Raw genomic sequence first — 10,452 nt, forward strand, 5'->3', positions numbered from 1 at the left:
CGTTTTTGGATGATCTTCAGCAGAATCTTGCTTGCATGTGAAATCAATGACACTGTTCTGTAGTTTCCACACTCAGTTGGGTCACCTTTCTTTACACAATTAAAAATGTATTTCTTTACACAATTAAAAATGGGCAAGCCTTGGTGATGACAAGATTTAATTCCTAATGTAATGCTAAATAATAATGTACTTTCCAATTTATGAGTTTACATCCCTTTTAGTAGCACATTTCAGTGGCCTTAATTATATTCACATGTTGGCCAAGTGGCAAGAAGCTGCCCTGCAATCTCAAAGGCATGCAGTTTGAATCCACCAGCTGCTCCATGGGAGAAGGAAGTGCAGTCTCCTCCGTGTGATTAACTGCCTCTGAACACCCATTGGGAGGTCAGCTATGGTTCAGTTACAACTAGACAGTACACAACAACAACAACAGCTGTTCCACCATTACCACCATATATTTCCAGAAAATTTTCATCACCTCAAACACAAATTATGTATCCATTAAGGAAAACTACTTTCCCAATCTTTGGTAACATTTAATCTGTTTTCAGCTTCAATGAGTTTGTCTATTCTGGATGTTTCATTAAAGACACTCTAGGGTGTAATTACAAAAGACTAGTGATTCAAATCCACTAGCAGTTCCAACCCATCCACCCAAAGGAAGAGAGATTTCAACCCTTATGTGTTGTTGGTTTTTTATCGTAATTTTCTTGCACAAGGATTCCAGTCTAGGAAACTCTGTAGGGTTGTTCTACAGGATCATCAGAGCTTTACTGATTTGGGATTGGCTCTATGACACAATATGACCACAGAATAGTTATATAAATGGACCTAAACAATAATTTGTTATTTTGTTCACAGCTTATTTAACTTAGTACAATGTTATAGATGTATCTAAACAAAGTTTCTTTTTAATAACTGAATAGTATTTCGTTGCATAGATATACTACAGTTTATTTATCCATTTATCTATTGTAGATGTTGTTGTTGTTATGTGCTGTTGAAACAATGCCAACTCATAGGTGATCCTCCAGAGGGTTTACAGAGGCTGTAAACCACATGAGAGGAGGTAAGTTATTTCTACCCTTTGGCTATTGTGAATAGTCCTTCTCTTTACACTGGTAAACAAGTATTATATCTATTTTATTGTTGTTGTTACATATTGGATTCCATAGAAAGGAGTCTGTCCTATAGAAAGGAGTCTGTCTCACAACTCCAACATCTTAATGCACATTTAAAATATACAGTAGGCCTAACACAATCAGCACTCTTGGCACCACAGACAGGAAATCAAAAGATGTGTTACTTTAAGAAAGTCTTATTTAGCTCTGCTGGGAAAGGAGGGACAATCTCCTCCTGTACCAGTCAGATCTGATTTGACGGTACACTTACACAAAAATAATAAAATAAAAAATAAATAGATAAATAAATAAAAGAAAGTCTGATTTTAAGGACCTCTCCAGACTGCTAGAGAGCAATGATGTCATTCTAGAGACCAAGGTATGCCTGATCCAGGCCATAGTCTTTGCAATTACTTGCTATGCATCAGAGAGCTGGACAATGCCTAAGGGTGATAGAAGAAGAATTAATGCCTTTGAGTTGTAACCGATGCCTTTGAGTTGTGGAGCTGGAGGAAAGTATTGAACATGGATGGTTAAGATAACAAGCAGGTCTTTCCTACAGAGAGTGAAACCAGGTTTCACTTGGAGGCAAGGAATTTGAAACTCTATTTCACATACTTTGGGCAGGTTTCCAGAAGGGACCAGTCTTTACATAAAGACATCATGCTCGGAAAGGTGAAAGGTCAGCAGAGGAAAGGAAGACTCTTCATAAGAATTGACTCAGGCCACTGCAATTCGGAGGAGTGCAGCGGACCGGATCCGGGGAGGGCAGGCTCTTCGCGGCGCTACCATGGAGAACAAATTCTCTTACGAAGATTACCAGAAAACAGCTGGACGGCTTCTGTCTCGTATCGAGCATCAACCTCAAGTGGCAGTGATTTGTGGATCTGGGTTAGGAAGTCTGGCTGACAGAGTAACTAAAGCCAAGATCTTTGACTACAGTGAGATCCCCAATTTTCCACGAAGTACAGTTCCAGGACATGCTGGTCGCCTGGTGTTTGGGCTCCTGGAGAATAAACCCTGTGTGGTGATGCAGGGCAGATTCCACTGTATGAAGGCTACTCACTCTTGAAGGTCACATTCCCAGTGAGGGTTTTTCGGCTTCTGGGTGTGGACACCCTAGTGGTTACCAATGCAGCTGGATGGCTCAATTCCGATTTTGAGGTTGGCGATATTATGCTGATCCGGGATCATATAAACTTGCCTGGTTTCTCTGGTCAGAATCCTCTCAGAGGACAGGTTTGGAGTTCGTTTCCCTCCCATATCTGATGCTTATGACCGAGATTTGAGACAGAGTGCTCACAATATATGGAAAGAAATTAAAGACCGTCGCAAACTACAGGAAGGCACTTATGTGATGTTGGCGGGCCCCAACTTTGAGACTGTGGCAGTCTCAAATGTTGCGGATACTGGGGGCAGATGCTGTTGGCATGAGCACGGTTCCAGAAGTTATAGTTGCACGGCACTGTGGACTTTTTGGCTTGTCCCTCATCACTAACAAGGTCATCCTGAGTTATGAGCGCCGGGAAAAAGCCTCACACGAGGAAGTCCTAGAGGCTGGAAAACAAGCTGCAGAGAAATTGGAAGAGTTTGTCTCCAGATTTGTGTCCAGCATTGAGCCCGTGTGCACCAAGTGATCTGCCTTAGAGTGGTCTACCTTCTGCCTTATGGAGTCCAAGTGGCTGCTCTTTACTTTGGACCTTTGCTGGGGTCGCCTGCCTTGCCCCTAGATAGTAGGGGAGGAGAATTCCTTTCTTATACCTTCCTTACTTTTCCCACTAGATGCTTCTAGTGCCAGGTTCTCTTTTGCCCAGTCACCTTCTAAAAACTGTTCCCCTCCTTTTACCGGACTGGAGCCTATGCCCTACTGCACATCCATGGACCTGCCTAGGATTTGACTTGGGCCCTTGAATTTGGCACAGTAGCTGCTGCTAACATTTTTAACTAATGCTTTCACATTCCTGGGGCCCCCATGTCATTGGAGACCACAAGAGGACCAGTCCTTATAATAACTTAGTTTTTAATACCAATGTGTTTTGAAAATAAAGATGTATCATTTCTTAAAAAAAAAAAAAAGAATTGACTCAGTGACTGTGGTAATGGGGTCAGGAGTGTCATAGATGATGAGGTTGGTTCAGGATAGGGCATGTTTCATGAGGTCGTTTTGAATCTTATTTGATTTGACAGCACATAAGAACAACAACCACAACCTTTTAAAGCATGCTTGCTCAGTCTGAAGTCACACGTTTACCCAGGTAAATTTGTAGAAGCAGTACATGTGTGAGACTCCAGCAGAGCAAAGTTCCTGATGGTCAAGGGTACCTGGTTTCTCAAGGCCTAAAGTACTAAAATAAAAGTTTATTTGTAGAGTGTTTTTTAAAAATGTTTTATTTTATATGTTTATATACAAAGTTCATAAAGTCCATATACATTGTTTTTCACACAGGACCTTTCCCCTTTCTATAGAGGTTTTTTGAAAGGCACGTCCTGCTGAGATGTCTTACAGGAGACAATAATGACAGCCACAACAGTAGGAAAGTCATTTCTCATGAGTCAGGAAGGAAGTTTTAAGTCTAGATCATGGCTCAACAGAAGTTATTGTTGGACTTATAAATATATAAAAGGGAACTTCTTCAACTTGTATGCCCAGTTCCCAAAATAGTATGTTGTCTCCATGGGAAGTACTCAGTTAGATCAACAAATTCATTACAGAGTGTCTGAGACAAGTCGTTTGGTGCTTCTTCACAGACTGAATATGAAGCCAGCTGCCCTGTTGGGATGAAGACATTATATCCTTGAGAACAATAGTAAGAAACCATTATTTGTCTATCTTAGTTATCACAGAAATGGCATACGTGCATGGCTTTAAGAAACACAGGGTTATTTTCTCACAGTTTATGAGGCTGTCGGTTCTAGACAAGGTTTTATGGAGCTCTGAGGAAATGTCTTTGTCTCTTTCGCTTCTGTTTCTTAGCTCTTTAAAGGCCTCTATGTGTCTTAACATCTAACCTTCCCATTGTCTCTTCTCTCACTTACTTGTTTGATGATCTATATCTTAAAAAAATACTGATGTAAAACACATTCTGCACTAATGCTGTCTCATTGCCATAATAATGAGAAATAATTTCTGAATGAGATTATAAACATAAATACAAGGTGTGAGATTTGTAGCATATATTTTTAGGGGACACAATTCAAACCCTAACACTATGGACATTTAGAAAAGAACAACGATATAAGGGAATGAATCAAATGGAGCCAAGTAAAAGCAGACTTTAAGTCTAAATTCTTAAATATTTGCTTCAAGATTCATTTATTCCTAACAGCTTACCTTACATGCTCTAGTGGCGCAGTTGTTAAACATTCAGCTGCTATCTGAAAGGGCAGCAGTTTGAACCATGATGGCTCCATGGGGTAAAGGTGAGGCTGTGTGCTTCTGTAAGAGTTACAACCGCAAAAACCTATGGGTCACTTTTATTCTGTCTTACAGTGATGAAAGTTTGGAAATAGGAGTGACATCCACTTCCTAAACCACATGCCTCTGGAAACTCTATTAAATCAGAGAAACGACAAGAATTGTGGAAAGGCATTAGGTCTTCTGTTCATAGAGTTCACTATGAGTCATGCTCAACTCAACAGCAACATGGTAATGAAGGCAATAGGCAACATCATGTTGTCGTCATTGTTATGTGTTGTGGAGAAAAGAATGAAACTGCCAACAACTTCATCTTATTCAGATACACAATCAATGCACTTGGTACCAGCAGTCAGGAGATCACGAGATGTATTGCACGGGAAAAGTCTGTGGTCAGGAACCTCTCCAAATTATTGAGGAGCAATGATGTCAGTTTGAGGACTAAGGTGTGCCAGATTCAGGCTATGGTCTTTTCAGTCACTTACTATGCATCTGAGAGCTGAAGACGAATAAGGATGACAGAAGAAGAATTGATGCCTTTTAACCATGGTGTTGGAGAAAAGCACTGAATATCCCATGGACTGCCAAAAGAACAAACAGATATGTCTTGGAGAGGCTGCAGCCCGAGTGATCCATAGAGGCAAAGATGATAAAACTTTGTCTCACATACTTTGGGCATGTGTCTAGAAGCAGCTATTTCTCAGAGAGGGACGCCATGCTTGGAAAGGTGGAGGGATACATAGCAAAGGAAAAGACTCTCAGGTAGACTGACGCAGTGACTACAGCAATGGGACTGAGTGTCAAGTGTCATCTTGATAGGGGTCTCTGTTTACCCACCCTCCACCATTCCAAGCATGATATCCTTTTCCAAGGAATAGCTTCTCATAGCAACATGTCCAAAGTATGAGAGACGAAACTTTGCCATCTGCCTTCAAGGAGCATTCAGCTGCATCTTCTCCAAGACATACCTGTTTGTTCTTTTGGCAGTCCATGGGATATTCAGCACTCTTTTCCAACCCCACAACTCAAAGATGCCAATTCTTCTTCTGCCATCCTTATTCATTAGGTACTAGATAGAGACAAATCAAAGCACCAATAGCATAGTTCAATAGGATAGTAAACAGCAAATGATGATCAGGGTGTAGAAAGATTGGAACCTTCTTATGCTGCTGATGGAAATGGAAAATGACACAACCACTATGGAAAACAGTCTAGCGTTTCCTTTAAAGTTTGAAAATAGAAATACCATTTTACCCAATAATCCCACTACTAGGTATATATCCTAAAGAAATAAGAGTTGCTGCACAAATTGATATATGCACTCCCATATTTATTTCAGCATTATTTACAATAGCAAAGAGATGAAAACTACTCTAGTGTCCATCAACAGATGAATAAAGACACTATGGTACATTCACACAATGGAGTATTATGCAATCCTAAAGAACAATAAAGAATACACAAATACCATATAAAGTGGATGAAGCTAGTGGAAATTATGATGAGTGATGTAAGTCAGTCACAAAAGGACAATTGTGGTGTAAGATCACTATTATAAAAGCTAAGGAAAAGTTTACACACAGACAGAATCTTCTTGGATGGTTACCAGTAATAGGAAGGGAGGGATAAGGAAATAAAGATTAATAAATAGATAATAGGCTTACTAGGCTGGGTGAAGGAGAAAGCAATATACAGTGAAAGACTGGGTAGACATTGGCATTAAATAATTTTATTAGACAAGGTCTATGACTGATAGATGGGAAAAAATCAATATACTTTGTAAACTTTAACTCAAGTTACAGTAAAAGAAAAAAGATAAAATAAAGATTCTCTAATGATTCAAATCCACAATAAAAAGAAAAAACTTCTATCATCAGTTCTACTCTGAGGAGCCTAGAGTAGGCAAGTTAGAATACTATCCAGAAGTAATGATGACACTTAATTGTAATTTTTTAGGATTCCACAAGGGAATCTAGAAAAGGGTGTAAAAGATACCTGTGATTAATGGCTTGTTTCATAATGACAAAAAATAATCACTTCAAAGGAAAACCCTCACTACAATGTGAACAATGAGTTTGAGAGGTAGTGGAGACCAGCTGTTATAAGCTATAGTGGAATTCTGAGTGAGCGAAATGAGGTCACAGAGCAGCTTGGTGGCTGTCGTGGATTGAATTGTGTCCCTCAAATTAGGCAAAAGATAAGAACTTTCTTTAGAAGTGTCACTGAGAAAAAGCCTACCCCTAGAGCAAACACCCTGAATTCAGACTTCCTGACTCTCAAATTATGAAAGAATGACTTTCTGTTTGTCAAAGCCATCTGTTTGTGATACTTCTGTTATAGCAACACCAGGTAACTAACACAGTGGCCACGAAGCAGAGGGAAATAAAGATGGTAAGAGCTGTTAAAAGGTATAACTGACAGACCTTGGCAGTGAACTGAACACAAGGAACAGGAAAGAACCAATTACAGGATGACTTTTGGGTTTTAGTTAGGATCTTTACTCAAGTGGGAAAACATAATAGGCCAGGTTTATAAAGATGAGGAATTTGATCTTGGAAAAAATTGAGTCTGAGGGACTGTTTGGAACAGGTTTGCTCAGGGGTTAGGGTTTTCCCAGATAGCACAAAATTGAGAAAGATGCAGAATAATTCAAGGTTGAAGAGGCAAATGTCACCTTGAAATGTCTCCTTACCAAGCAGCAGCTTGAGAGTCCAGGATTCAGGACGAGTGAGATTGGAGAAGTGGCAGACTGGGTCAACAGCTAGGAATGGATCACAGGGCTGAGCGGTACAATGTGAACAATGGGAACTTTCTTCAAATACAGTTCCAATCAAGCCCTTCCCGCTGAGCCCACTTGCATTAAGATCTTTCCTAACTGAGTCCTATATTGATTTCCCAGGGCAAAAGAACTCTATGGCCATAGTCCACAGCAAGTCATGTTGTCAACCCAAAGACACTGCCACTCTAGTGATTCAGATCCACCAGCTGCTTCTTCAGGGAAAAATGAGCAGTCTACTCTGGAAATTCAATGGAAGGTCAGCTCTGAGTTGGTTCCAACTCAATGACACAAGTATGGTGGTTTAAAACTAGAGAAATTTATTTTCTCTCCATACTGGAGGATGAAAGTGTGTTAATTTCTGTGGCTGTATCTTGAGAGGGGAGAACACCACTGAACGGAACATACTGGAGGAGCTAAGATGCTGCTCTAGACATATTTCTATCTTCTTCTGCTCCATCTACTCCTCTTGGTACACCTGCCACGTGTTGAACCAAATTAGACTAAATGACAGATTAGAAATGTCTCTGATGTTCATCCATCTCTGTGGCACTGCTTATGTGTTTTGTTCCCCAGGAAGGGCTTCTCTAGGAGATAAATCACTCTTTCATCATTGCTCCTATGGTCACTTAATTTACATCTTTACTATAGCCTTTATCACATTTTATAATAATAGTTTGTTTACATATATTGTTGTTGTTCAGTGTCATCAAGTATAATTCATATTAACCCTACAAAAAATGGACCTGAACCCTGACCTATTCTGTGCCATTCTCATCATCTTTGACATACTTAAGCGCATTTCTGCAGTCACTTGTGTCAGTCTATCTTGTTGAGTCTTCATCTCTTATGCTAACCCCCCACTTTTTCAAGGGGGCTGTAGTGACTTTGTGGTAAGGAATTATGCTGCCAACCCAAAAGTACACAGTTTGAATCTACCAGCTGCTCCATGGGAGAAACACGGGCAATGCACCCCTGTACAATTTACTGCCTCTTAAAATCTGCTATAAGGTAAGCTGTAAGTTGGTTACAACTCAGCAGGACTCAGCATCAACCACCATCTTTCCAAGCATCCTGTCCTTTTCCAAGAAATGTCCTCTCCTGACAACATGCCCAAAGTATGTGAACCAAGTTTCACTATCCTTGCCTCTAAGAAGCACCCTGGTTGAACTTTCTCATTTATTTGTTTGCTCTTTTGGCAGTCCACGGGATAGTCAGTACTCTTCTCCAATACCACAATTCAAAGATATTGATTCTTCTTCTGTCTTACTTATTCACTATCCAAATCCCATATGTATAGCAAGTGATTGAAATGACCATGGCTTGAATCAGGTGCACCTTAGTCTTTCTTTTTACTCATCTGTACAATATCCCTTCCTCTGAGTCCTTCCCTTTTTTGCTAAGACATCTACTCTTTTTTAAAAAATTTTATTCTTTTTTGTGCTTGTACTGTCAAATTGGATCTGATTGGTACAGGAGGAGATTGCCCCTCCTTCAGCAGAGCATCTGGTGGATTTGAACCGTGCACCTCTTGGATTGCAGTGAAGATGTCTACTTTTAAAGTAGAGCACTGCTTCTTCAATTTAGCGGTAAGGAGCTCACTACCCATCCAAAATCAGTCAGTTAGAATCCACTAGCTGGTTCACAGGAGAAAGGTGGGCAATCTCCGCCTGTGAGATTTCAGCCTCTGAAAACTAGCTGGAGGGTCAGGTTTGACTCCATGACACACAACACAGTTTGTTTTAGGGGGCTCTGGCCTAATCCATTGCGTGCTGCATTGCTAACCCAAAGAGGGCGTCTCTCTGGCCGTGGGATCCATCAGCGGTTCCACAGGAAAAAGATGAGCAATCTTCTCCTGCGCAGCTTACAGCTTCAGAAAATCTGATGGAGACCCAGCTATGAGTCGGTTCTGACTCAAATGCAATGGGTTTGTTGTTTTTTTGTTTTGGGTTTTGTTTGTGGTTTTTTTTTTATTCATTCTGGATCTGATGTAATTCTCAAATATGTCACTGGAACTATAACTATGAGCATATATATTCCAAGCTAGGTCAATCAACAACTTGACCCAGGATTGTATACACAGAAAAGATCTCTCTTCCTACAGGTCCATCCACTAACTGACATAGTGTGAACAAAACATTGTATGCTTTTCACACTCCAACTTCTAGCTACTACCACACAGAAGGAGCCCAGCTGTACAAAAGGCCTGAATGTGCAAATAAAGGCATAAAATTCTTATCAGAAGTTGAGACAATGTTGTCAGGCCTAGATTTCAACAGTGGATTATCTAATACAACAACAAAAGCAAATCTGCAAAAGACAAAATTTTAAAATGAAACTTAATAAAATTTTGTTTAAAACCTTCTGTTTACCAAAATACTTTATGAAAAACGTTGAAAATGCAAGGTACCAAATGGGAGAATATACACATCATGTATTCAACCATAAACTCAACAAGACTCTAATAAACACATATATCTAAAACTTGTACAACTTAATAACAAAGAGACAAACAATCCAATCATAAAATGGGGCTTGAATAGCTATTTCACCAAAGAAGATATTCAAATGTCCACCAAACAAATGAAAAGATGTCCAGCATCATTAGCTTTGAAAGAGATGAACATCAAAACTATGATGAAATATCGTTTCACTCCTAAAGTATAGCTGTGGGAATGCAAAATGGTGGGGCCATTGCTGAGAACGGTGTGGACATTACAAAAAAAAATCCTAAAACTAAAATGACCATTGTTGTTGTTATTATATTCCATCAAGTCAGAGCCGACTCCAATCATCACATCATAAGGGATGATCACATTATTATGTAAATGTCAAATCACTGGGAAGAATCACCTAGCCATGTTGACACATACTGGAGTAGGTAGAGAGGGATGACATACCATTAAAATGATGTTGTTGTTGTTGTTATGTGCCGTCAAGTCGCTTGCAACTCATAGCTACCCTATGTACAACAGCCCTAAACTCCGCTCTGTCCTGTGCCAATCACACTGTCTCCGACACTCCCATCCCAATTATCCCAATCACTGAATCAATCCACCTCACAGAGGGCCTTCCTCTACTGCGCTGCCCCTCCACCCTCCCAAGCATGATGTCCCTCTCCAAGGACCGGTCTCTCCTCA

General features: G+C 40.1%; 1 pseudogene; it reads left to right on the top strand.

Annotated features, from left to right (window-relative positions):
• Nucleotides 1–1,911: 1,911 nt before the first annotated feature.
• On the top strand, nucleotides 1,912–2,758 carry LOC102853148 (annotated as a pseudogene).
• The last annotated feature ends 7,694 nt before the right edge of the window (nucleotides 2,759–10,452 follow it).

This window comes from Elephantulus edwardii, unplaced genomic scaffold, assembly GCF_000299155.1.
Source record: "Elephantulus edwardii isolate Elephantulus edwardi_28Jun2011 unplaced genomic scaffold, EleEdw1.0 scaffold00036, whole genome shotgun sequence".
NCBI lineage: Eukaryota > Metazoa > Chordata > Mammalia > Macroscelidea > Macroscelididae > Elephantulus > Elephantulus edwardii.